We start from the raw sequence: 12,344 nt of genomic DNA on the forward strand, positions 1-12,344 counted from the left end.
CCAACTTGAACCGGTACATCTTCAAGAATTCCCAAAGGTAGTCTAACCGTGCGGTCGGCCAATTGTAAGGACATTCTTGTTGGCTTCAAGTCTCCCACTTTCAAACTCTTAGCAATAGAATAGGGCATCAAACTCACACTTGCCCCAAGATCACATAAAGCATCCATAGCCTCTAAGTCTCCAATCTTCACCGGTATTGCATAGCTACCGGGGTCACCAAGCTTTTGAGGGAGCTTGTTTTGAATGATTGCACTCACCTCCTTAGGAAGGGAGATGGTTGCACTCTCTTCAAGCCTACTCTTGTCGGATAAAAGATCCTTCAAAAATTTTGCATATGTAGGCATTTGTGACATAGCATGAAGAAAGGGGATATTCACTTGAAGTCCTCTCATGACTTCAAGAAAGTTTGAAAACTTTTCATTCAATTTCTTTTCAACAATCCTATGAGGGAATGGAATGGGAGGCTTGTATACTTTCATAGGGGGTTTTTCTACCTTTTCCTCATCTCCCTCATTCTTACTTTGTGGCTCCTTTCTCTCAACATCAACTATCTCATTTTCAAACTCATCCTCATTTCTTACCACAATTCCCTCATCTCTCTTTTGTGGCTCCTCTTCACTCATAACCGGCCCTTCATAACCTCTCCCCGATCTCAAAGTAATGGCCTTAGCTTTCTCCTTTGGGTTCACAACCGTTGAGCTTGGGAAGTGACCACTAGGATTGGAGGATGAACTTCCAACTTGTTGCGCAATTTGAGCCAATTGATTCTCAATTATCTTGTTGTGTGCTTGAAGTTGTTGGATGTTCGCTTGCATATCCGCATTGATTCTTCCTTGTTGTGTAATGAAGGTTTCAAGTGCGGATTCAAGGCTAGATTTTTAAGGAGGTGGAGGAGCGGGTTGGTTATATTGTTGCCTTTGTTGGTTTTGGTCCCTTTGGTTAGGGTGACGGTAAGGAGCTTGTTGGTTTTGTGGATGAGATTGATTGTATTGGTTTTGAGGAGGGCCTTGATTTTGTTGTTTCCAACCCGTGTTTTGTTGGGGTTTCCAACCTTGATTGTAGGGTTGAGAGTATTGATCGTTTCTTTGCCCAATAGCCGCAGCTTGTTCTTGGTTAGTTGAGTTGCAATAGGAGGACAAGTGATCATTTCCTCCACAAGTTTCACAAGACATGACTTGTTGTGAAGAAGAGCTTGGAGATGTAAGGGTGGCTTGATCTAGCTTGTGAGCTAGCATGTAAAACTTTGATGCAATAAGGTCTATTGCACTAAGGTCGTGGATTCCGCCCTTCTTTGCTTGAGGTTGCCGTCTATCACCTCCGTATGCATAGTGCTTTGCCACTTCTTCAATCATCTTGTATGCATCATCCACCGATAGCTTTTTAAGGCTACCACCGGCCTCGTTATCAAGGTTGGCCCTTGAAGTAGGAGTAAGACCATCATAAAAGCTTTGAACAATGATCCATGACGTGAAACCATGGTGTGGGCATTTTCTAGTGTAGTCCTTGAAACTCTCCCAAGCTTCACTTAAGGTTTCATCAATCTCTTGGTTGAAATTGGTGATTTTCCTTCTTAGTTCAGCGGTCTTTTCGGGTGGACAATACTTTCCAAGGAAAGCTCTAGTAACTTCATCCCATGTGGTCAATGATCCCTCTTCTACCGTTCTCAACCAATGCTTTGCTTTGTCACGGAGGGAGAATTGAAACATGTGCATACGGATGAACTCTTCCGTAATGTTGTTTTGCTTAATGGTTGTGCACAATTCGAGAAAGTTGTCCAAATGAGCAAAAGGACACTCATGAGAACTCCCACCAAATTGATCACTTTGTATCATACGAATGAGTTGAGGTGAAAGCTCAAAATTATTTGCATTCGTAGTAGGGAGACGTATGCCACTCCGAAGTGTGAAGGCATTGGGGTGGTCATAATCCCGTAACAATGGTGGAGGAGGATCGTTGTCACCCATGTTATCTTCTTCGTTGGTTGCAAATATTTCCTCCGGATCGGAATCCAAATATACAATAGAGAACTCGGGGGTGCCTTGCAAAAGCCTCCTCACGTTTCTCAAACTCCTATTTAACTCTGGATCAACGGGAATAAGCGGTGATTGCTTACTCTTCCGTGTCATGCAAGGTCAAACAAAGCTAAGAAAAACGTTAGCAATGACTATCACAAGTTGAAAACACAAATATACAAAAATAAATAAGAAAAATTATGATACAAATATACACACTTAGACTCATTCAACAATAATACATTCAATGTGACTTTGCCTCCTCGGCAACGGCGCCAAAATTTTATAGGCCGTTGTCGAGCCTACCAAAGATAAAGTCCTATCTTGGTCTCACTAGCTAATAGCAAGGGTAAGAAAGGGTCGAACCCAAGAGAGGCGTTGAATCAACCACCGAAATACTACCGCATAAATAAGCTAAATGAAGTCGAAATTGGTTTGGTTTTATGTAACAAGTGCTAGTTCAAGTCAACTAGAGCTAGGGGGAGATTAACTATATTTAGAGAGTTCTAGGGCTTGGGATATACCACTCAATTTCGTCACAAATCACAATTAGCAAGTAGCAAACAATGGTAATTAGGGGATGATATAGGGGAAGTCATCTAAAGCACCCAACTACTCTCTCAAGCTAGAGGGATTACTCGAATTATGAATACAACCTACTCTCGTGGTTACAAAGCATAAAACAAGTATTAAAGCATAGTCACAATGACAAAAACATTCCCTTGACTGGAAATTCCTATTCTCATGGTATTTCAAGTCAATTAAGCATAAGGGAGCTAACTCAAGTTCATCTCTCAATCCTTCATTGAGAAAGCTTAGATAATAGTCCTAGCAATGGCCATATACAAGAACTAAGCAATTAAACCACTTAAGCTCAATTAATTAACACCTAACAATTACCAAATTAACACATGCAACAAGTAATTAGTGACTACATTGAGGGTTTTACCCAAACCCTAGAAAATTAGACTACTCACAATCCATGGAGATTAAAGCAATTAAGGATTTCAAGTAACTCATGAACAAGAATTAACCAAGGATTAAGCTAAATAACAATCTAAGCATACAAGAATTAAGCAAGATGATTAACAATCAAAGCAATTAAAATGGAAGAGAAGAGTGAGAAAATGTTACTAGAAGCTTCAACTTGAATATCAATGGTGGAACTTGTCTTCTACAATGATTGAGAATCAAATTTCCAAGCTAATAATTATAATCTAGCTAATGATTTGAGAATATTTGTGTTTCTACAATTGCAAACTAAGAGGAGGCAATAAAAACTTAGATCCGTACAAATGAGCTTCCAAGGTTATTTATAAAGACCCCCAAATAAAAAGGACGGAGAAAACAAGAGTCGGGCACGGCTACAGGTCAGCACGGACGTGCTGAGGTTGGCACGGACGTGCAGCTATACCTGCACGGACGTGCTGAGATTGGCACGGGCATGCACCTGGGAGGCAGAAGGTACTGTTTTAGTCAGGGCATCCTGCACGGACGTGCCGATATTGGAACGGGCGTGCACCTGAAAGGCAGAAGGATCAGTTTTGGCTGAGCAACCTGCACGGACGTGCAGGATCATGCACGGACGTGCTGAATAACCTGCACGGGCGTGCTGAGTTCTGCACGGACGTGCAGGCCTTGAAAACAGTAGGTAGTAGTTTCTGGTCGTGCTGGAACACTTCTGCACGGACGTGCAAAGTATGGCACGTCCGTGCAGACTCTCTAAGGCCTTTATCTTCACTTTTCTTCGGTTTTGCTCCATTGTTTCGGCTTCTAACCTTGGTTTATCATCCAAATGCCTCAAATGGTCGCCTTTGAACCTAAAAACCCAACAAAAACACTAACAATCCGTGAAGGAAGGGATACACAAAAGTTGAACAAAAATAGAGTAAAAGTGAACCAAAATGCCAATATACCAAGTAAACAAGGTTCGAAATCACTCTAAAATCGTATCAAATAACAAGTTATCAGCGAGACGGGAAAATGTTTCAAGCAATAAGCAAAAACCCTAGCCACGCAAAAACAAGGGAAGCGCGCCAAATAGGAGCGTGCCACGTGGCAGCATACATGGCAGCACGCCATGTGTCAACACACGTGGCAGCCAGGTTGGCAGTCACCAAGTGGCATCGTGCCACGTGGCAGCGCACCATGTGGCAAAGTGCCACGTTGAAAGCGCGCCATGGTGGCAGCGCATGTAGCACAAGGGGGATGTGGACACGGGCCAAAAAAAAGTGGCCTAACCGAACCCAACTTGGGGCTCAAGGTTTGGCGACACATGGGTAGCTCACAATGCATGTGAGTTGCCTTTGGGACCAAGTGAGAAAATGGTCCTCACCTAACCATGTTACACTTGTTACTTATACCTTAGTTTATTTAACTAAGGGTTGAATTCATTTATCTTTCCCATGTGGGATATTATTGTGAAAAGTCCCACATTGAAATATGAGTGTAATTCACAAGGAAGTTGTCCTTATAAATAGCCAAGGCATGGCTTGGGATTACTTGCTTGAATAAGAGTTGTAAAGGGCATCATTAGTAAGTGAAAAGCCTTGATCTCAAGAGTTGGAAAAGGTATCACATTTAGTGAAAGCCTTTGAACTAAATTACTCGGGTTTTATTGGTCGGGTCTTACTAACCCCAAGACATTGGACCTTGTCAGTATTCGTTGGTGCGGGTGGATCAACGTTGGAGGCTTCGTGTTTTCGGAGCTAGTTTTCAAGTAAGAGCCCATTCAGTCGGGGAAAGCACGCTCCAAAAGGTAATGTTTTTATCTTAATCTTGTATTTCATTTAATTATGTTTATGGTTTTATTTATTGCGAGTGCGGTCTTGTTTTTGGGTTTGTTTTCACGGTGAGTCGGACTCACCAAACCCTAACAGGGTGAACAACCTCTTTTGGACCAGGTCGAACCGTCCTTTATGAAAGGAATGGTGTCCTTCGAACAAGTGTATTATTCTGATAACGGGTTCAGAATTATTAGAAAGCTAATATATTCAGTAAGGTCAAGTGATCGAAATGCCTGGGTGGAGGTCGCTTCCGATCAGTAATATTAATATAATTAATATTACAGCTTAATCTTAACTGAACCCTTCGGGTCACACCCAAGCAAAATATACGAACCGACTCGACGAATTAATTCGGAAGAAATTAATTCGTCGCCCGAGTGTTAAATATTTAGACGTCGGTAATTCGAGCTTGGAGCGTCGAAACCGATCGTCGGAAGTCGAGTCAAAAATAATAAAAAGACGAGACGCGCAAAATAATAATAAATCGACCATATTCCCAAAATACCCCTAGCATCGGAATGCCCCGAGCATCCGAATGCTAGGGGCAAAAATGTCCAAGCATAGGTGGCTAGCAAGCGCACCAAGCCAAGCCTAGCATGGCTGGCTAGGTGCGTGCTAGCGCACCGTGCTAGCAGCCACGCACAGCAGCAGCTAGCAGCCGCATGCACGTGGTGCGTGCAGCAGCTACCGCAAACTAAGCGTGCTAGTAGCGCATGCACTAGCAGCCACGCACAGCAGCAAGCCCGCACCAAGTGTGTGGCTTGCGCGCACAGCAACAGCCCGCATCTTGGTGCGAGGCTGGGCTCGTAGCTGGGCCATAGGGCCGATCACTATGGGGAAGCTTGAGGAATATGGGAGCAAGTGGGTAAGGACATGTGGCACAAGGAGAGTATTGAGTGGGGAGCAAGTATGGTCCCCTACTCTCCATGTGGTCCTCACCAACCCATTTCACATGGTAATGCTACTTGTAGATTTATTATTAGTTTGCAATTTAAATTTAATTTAGCTTTAAATTAATTTGTGGAATTTCATGATCCCACATTGATGGGATAGAAATTCCCACTCATACTTTCCCCTATAAATACCTACCTTGGGATTTGGAGTAAAGTACTTGAGTGGGAGTTAGAAAGAGCATTCCATATTTAGGGAAAAACTCTTAAACTCCATTAACACTTGGGTTTTGGTCGGACCTTGCTAACTCCAAGGTAGCGGACCTAAAAAGTCGTGTTTGTCCTTTGTGGGTGGATACCTTTGGAGGCACGGCATTTGCGGTGCTCAAGGCTTTCAAGTAAGAGCCCGTTTTGAGAGGGTGAAGCTCGCTTCAAGGGTATGATTTGTTCTTCCTTTTTCTTGTGTTTATTTAATTATGCTTTATGGTTTTATTAATTACGAGTGGTTCCTTGGGTCGGGGTTGTTTCCGCGGTGAGTCGGACTCACCAAACCCCAACACTTTAGGCCCTTAAAGAAGTATGTATATGGTACCTCGTCAGACAGCCCCTAGATTTGAATTCTCACCAGGTTAAACCGCCTAACATAGGAGCGAAGCCCTTTTTTATCGCCCTGTCGGATGGTGCTCAAGTCGAGACCTGTCTTTTTGGCAGGGATGTTCATCGAGAAGTTGGAGGCAAACAGGAAGGCGAGCTTCCTGAAGCTGTCGATGCATCCGGCTGGCAGATTGCCGAACCATTGTTGGGAAATTTTCTTCAATGTAGCCGGGAAGCACTTACATCACATAGCATCCTCCAGCCCTTGCATTTGCATAAGGTTGGTGTAGTCCATGAGGTGATCCTCCGGGTTGGTGGTACCATCATAAGCACCCGCCAACACATTCTTTACCTTGGTCGGCTATGCGGCCTTGGTTATCTCCTTAGTGAACGCAGAAGTTTGTTCACCATGTTTGAGCAGACGGAGTTGCTAGTCCAAAGGTTGGACATTGTATGCCGCCTGACCCCCAAAGAGGGATGGCTGCATGAAGTGAGGAGAATACAAACCATAGACCATAGAGGGTACATACGGTGCATTCCCAATCATCTAAGGGCCAGAGTAGACGCTATTACCGCCTGTATGGCTCTCATGCAAGGATTGAATATTTCCTACATGTATTCTTGAAGCTGTCTGGAAAGCTCGAGGTGGAGGCTGACTCAGACAGCTGATAACTTCTCCAGCGGGTAATGATTTCCCGAGCGTCAATTGTTGATTTTTTTTTTTTACCCACCGGTTGTTCCTCCTGGCGGAGGTTTCTTGTATTCTTCTGGGGTATAAGAATCTTGGACTAGTCAAGGGTCCCAGCTTCCTTATCCTTTGGATGCGGAGTTGGTTGTTTGTCCCTTACTGGCTTCTTCCTCTTTGGAGGTGTCTTCTTTGCCGACTGACCCTTGCTTGGGCCAGCCTTGCTTTTGGTGATTAGATCCTTGATTTCACCCTTGAAACTAGTCATGAATTTCATGAGTTCGTCTCGGGTGACTAGGGAGGATCCGTTTGCCATTCAGGTTTCCCCTTCCGGCTGGATAGGAGGCCTGCTTTTACCCGCCTGGCTTGCACCCCGCTCCAGAGTGTCTCTGGGACGGATGCACTTGGTTATTAGAGAGCCATCTTTGGAAATGTACGTTTTGGCCTGAGGATCATCATCCTAATGGTCAGTAAAGACCTCTAGCTGATTAACCATGTGGTAAGGAGGTGGTACAGACTCTTGAACCATCCTTGAGGTACTCTCCCCACAGACAGCGCCAAATGTTTTGGGTGTTTTTATCTCTCGGGAGAGTTACAGCTCGAGGACTGATCCGACTGCGCTTGTACCAGCAAAACAACGGAGACTCCGGGTGTTTGGAGCTCTGCCTCTGACGGTCAAGTTAGTACTTAAATATGAGTAGGAGAAAGTGCGGAAAATAAAGTGAGATCTTCTTGGATTCCGAGATCAGATGTTTCTCTAATGTGAGAGAATGTAGGGTAGGTGTAATAAATGATTAAATGTGCCCAAAAGTTGGGGAATATCTCACTATTTGTAGAGTCATTGGAGGACGTGCCATCTCTAGGTCATTTGACCTAGATGTGGTGGGTTGCGCCGTTTTACGGCGTTCTTGGGAATTGGGCCTTGAATGCCGCAATCCAGGAAGCATCTGAGGTTGACACATGTTAGCTGGTAATTTACCCAAGTGGACCTACCTAGGCTTGACACTTGGCCCTCTCTGATTGGTCCACGTGGACACGGTAATTTTACCCAAAACAAGGTTCATTAAAAAAATTATTATAAATTCTCATTAATTAAAAAGTGATAATATAGTTAAGATGGATCTTGTTAAATTCGTCTCATCGTATTAATATGGTTTTTATGCATATAAAAATGAAGATATTTACGTTTTAAGATGTGTCTTGAAAACTGTGAAAAGTTCAATTGCGCAAACAAATAGAAATAAAGGAAGTAATTTTTAAGGAGTCCATATAGGCGCATAACACCTACATGTTAATCATATATATATATAGGACCAGGTTATAATGAGAACCAATTAAAAAATAGGAACTAAGAACCAATCAAGACCGTTAGATCAGAAACAAAAAGAGCGTGATCTAACGGCCGAAATTGATTCAGACAAATTAAATGTAGCACACAAATTAAGGCGTGATTTCTCTCTCCTCTCTCTCTCTCTTTACTCCGTCATTTTCGCTCTCCTCTCTCTCTACTCTTCTTCGCCATTTTAAACTTCTCACAAGCTTCGAAAACCGCCATAAGCGTCCATACAACTGCTTAATTTTGCTATATAATCACAATTATAACTTCTACTGTCTACATATTTTATTTTCTAAACAAAAAATTTCGAAAATAGGTAAAAATTGACGAATATTAGGTATTATATCGAAACTTAGAAGTTCATACTCTTTTTTGCTATTTTTGTTGCAATTTTTTACTTATATTTGTTTTTTTTTTTTTTTTTTGCTTGTTTATGTTAAATTTGAAGTACCAGAAGTTGAATCAGAGTACTTCGAAGTTCAATTGGGCATTTTTAAGTTCGATTTCTTCTGAATCATGTATTTTCACAATTTAGTTTGGTTTTTGTTTACATTATGTTTAATTTAATTATTATTTTGGTTTGAATTTGTTGTAATTTAGGTTTCAATTGGTACTAATTTAGAATAGTTTTGAATAATTTAGGAGTAATTGTTTATAATAGTTAATTTATGAGTAAGTATTTAGTGCATTATTGTTGCTTTGGTACTTCTCCTCTGCTATTTGCTATTGAAAATGTTGCTACGGAGTAATCAAGTAAATTTGGTTAATTTATGAGAAATTTTTAACTGCATTATTGTTACTATTTGCTAAAAGTAGATAGAAATTGCCTAATAGTAAATTGATGTGCCTAAAAGTAAATAACATTTTTACAAGTACATAGAAATATACTTAAAGTAACTTTAAATTGATTAAATGTTACTGAATTACTATGAGGTCTATAGCTAATGTGGCTTGTGTATAAATCAATTAATTGATGTGACTTTTTTATTATGGATTGTGTATAACATATCAAAATAGATGAAAATACTTACTCATTACAATACCCTATACATTATCCTTAGTCATCTCATTTTTGTTTTGAATTGTAGACATATTAAAACAGCCAAAACTACAAAGAAAAAACCTCCAACACAACCAAATCCAACAAAGGAAATTCCTGTAGCAAAGAAGGTTGCTGCAAGTAAAAAACTTACTGTAGGCAAGAAATCTCCTGCAGCTAAGAAACCTCCTACGGCCAAAATAACTCCTGCAGCCAAGAAAGTTCCTGCAAATTCAAAGCAATCTCCAATTAAAGGTATATAATATTGAAATACAATAATTATTTAATAAAGTAAATAGAAACACTTATAAAGTAAATCATTTATATGTATAAGTCTATGTTACAAATTTAAAGATGCATACTATTACATAATTGAATATAAAAGTAAATGGTTAGTTTAGTAAAGTAAATAAAAAAGCTTATAAAGTAAATATATATGTTTTAAAAGTTCTTTAACATGTCTATACTTATAAACTGATTGTGCAAACTAAATGTATTAGGTGCTAAGCTTCAAAGGATTTTAAAAAAACAAATATTGATAAAGAGAAGGATTAAGGAACTAGAAGCATCAAAAGGTTCATAAAAGTTTATTAAATTAAATTCATATGTTATGTATTAAATTTATATAGTAAAGAATCTATTACTCCAAGGTACTAATCTGTTATAAAGTAAATGGAGACTGTTATAAAGTAAATAGAAATTGTTATAAAGTAAATAGAAACTCTTATAAAGTAAACAGAAACTGTTATAAAGTAAACTATTTACTATTATATGTCTATGATGTTTATTAAGTTTAATAAAGTTAATAAAAATGCTTATAAAGTAAATACAAATGTTTCCAAAGTTAGTTAACATATTTTAACAAATTATAGGAACAAAGAAAAGGACAAAATCTGAAGTGAAAGATAGCAATTATGAACCATAAGAAGATCAAAATGAGGATTGTGATGGATCATCAGAAGAAGACAGAAAAAAGGGAAAAGCTCATTTGAAGAAAAAAATGAAGCTTGACAATTTTGACCTTGATGTACATGAAGTTATTGATGTTAATGATTATGATGATGGTAATCTGGAAATCAAGAAAACACATTGCAGGCCCAATGCAGTTGTTGATTTGATCAAGGATTTTAATGAGCAGCAAAAAAAAGATGTCATAAGTATTGGTTTTGGAGGAATGCTTGAACTAAAGTTAACAAGAATTTCAACAAAGATTCTTCCATGGCTTTGTAACCATTTCAATGAAAGCAGCTGCATGTTCAATATTGACATGGTGAAGGAATTTTTAGTTAGTTCTTATGATGTTGAAGATATATTCTTGCTTCCACATGTAACTGAGAACAAGTTCAGTTTTTAATTAAGGAAGCAACCTCTCTCACACTTGTTGATTCAAAAAGAATGGAAGAAGAAGCTAGGAATTCCATAAGATGATGAGATAATTGTTAATAATTTGGAGAACAAATTAAAGAATTTAAAGAAAGGAGGGGAGGATTTTAAAAGATTCTTTGTGATGTATGTTTGCAGCACATTCTTGGCCCCTATTGCAAATAAAGTGATTAATTACAAGATAATCAACTATGTAGACAATGTGAAACAGATACATAACCTAGATTGGTGTGGTTATGTGATGAATAACCTGTGCAAAGCAGTGGGGAGCTTCAAGAACAACAAAAACAAGGAATCAAGATTAGGAATCAGTGGATGTGTCTTGATTCTTCAACTTGTCTACTTTCATCATCTAGCATTCAGAGGGCAGCCTGAACCTACAACACTGCCATTGATCAAACATTTGTCAGATGAGAAACTGAAAGAAAGAATTGCAAATGAGGCAAAAAAATCTTTTGGTCAAGGAGAACTCCAAAAAGATGACTATCCAATTTATAAAAAAAAAAAAAAAAAAAAAAAAAAAAAAAAAAAAGGACACCAAGCATTCTTGGGAGATGTAATTGAGAATGCTTATAAAAACTTTGCTGATAGAGAGAGAAGAATGGTTACATTCAACCTACAAGAAGGTGTCATGACAAATAGTGAAATACATGATGCTGCAAAAGATGTGAGTAATTTTTTTATAAGTTTCAATGATTTCTTGTATTTACTTTAAAATGAAATATCTTTACTTTTATTATATTGAATTGCTCTTCTTCTAGTAGTAATTGAAAGGAATGGTGTCTTTCGAACAAGTGTATTATTCTGATAATGGATTCAGAATTATTAGAAAGCTAATATATTCAGTAAGGTCAATTGATCGGAATGCCTGGGTGGAGGCCGCTTCCGATCAGTAATATTAATGCATAATTAATATTACAGCTTAATCTTGACTGAACCCTTCGGGCCACACCCAAGCAACAAACGAGCCAAAGCGACGAATTAATTCGAAAGGAATTAATGAGTCGGCTGAGTAATTTATATTTAGACGTTGGAAATTCGAGCTTGGAGCGTCAAAACCGAGCGTCGGAGAATCTCAAATGTCGAGCCAAAATTTAGGAATTGGCAAGACGGGAAAATGTTTTAAGAAACAAGCAAAAACTCTAGCCACGCAAAAATAAGGGAAGCGCGCCAAATAAGAGCGTGCCACGTGGCAGCACGCCATGTGGCAGCACACGTGGCAGCCACATTGGTAGCCACCAAGTGGCAGCGTGCCACGTGGCAGCACGCCACGTTAGCAGCACGCCACGTTGACAGCACACCATGGTGGCAGCGCATGTGGCACAAGGGGGTCGTGGACCCGGGTGACGGATCATGGACACGGGCCAAAAGAAAGTGGCCCAACCGAACCCAACTTGGGGCTCAATGTTGGGTGACACATGGTTAGCTCACAATGCATGTGAGTTGCCTTGGGGACCAAGTGAGAAAGTGGTCCTCACCTAACCATGTGACACTTGTTACTTATTCCTTGGTTTATTTAACTAAGAGTTGAATTCATCAATCTTTCCATGTGGGATATTTTTGTGAAAAGTCCCACATTGAAAGATAAGTGGAATTAACAAAGAAGATTTCCTTATAAA

The 12,344-nt window shown here is 39.8% G+C and overlaps 1 non-coding gene across 1 annotated transcript; it reads left to right on the top strand.

Annotated features, from left to right (window-relative positions):
* The first annotated feature begins 1,470 nt into the window (after positions 1-1,470).
* LOC145637434 (small nucleolar RNA R71) lies at positions 1,471-1,577 on the top strand. The gene has a single exon (XR_014114219.1). It is a non-coding gene; the product is annotated as a small nucleolar RNA R71 (small nucleolar RNA).
* The last annotated feature ends 10,767 nt before the right edge of the window (positions 1,578-12,344 follow it).

This window comes from Chenopodium album, chromosome 6 (assembly GCF_948465745.1).
Source record: "Chenopodium album chromosome 6, dcCheAlbu1.1, whole genome shotgun sequence".
NCBI classification, from domain to species: Eukaryota; Viridiplantae; Streptophyta; class Magnoliopsida; order Caryophyllales; family Amaranthaceae; genus Chenopodium; species Chenopodium album.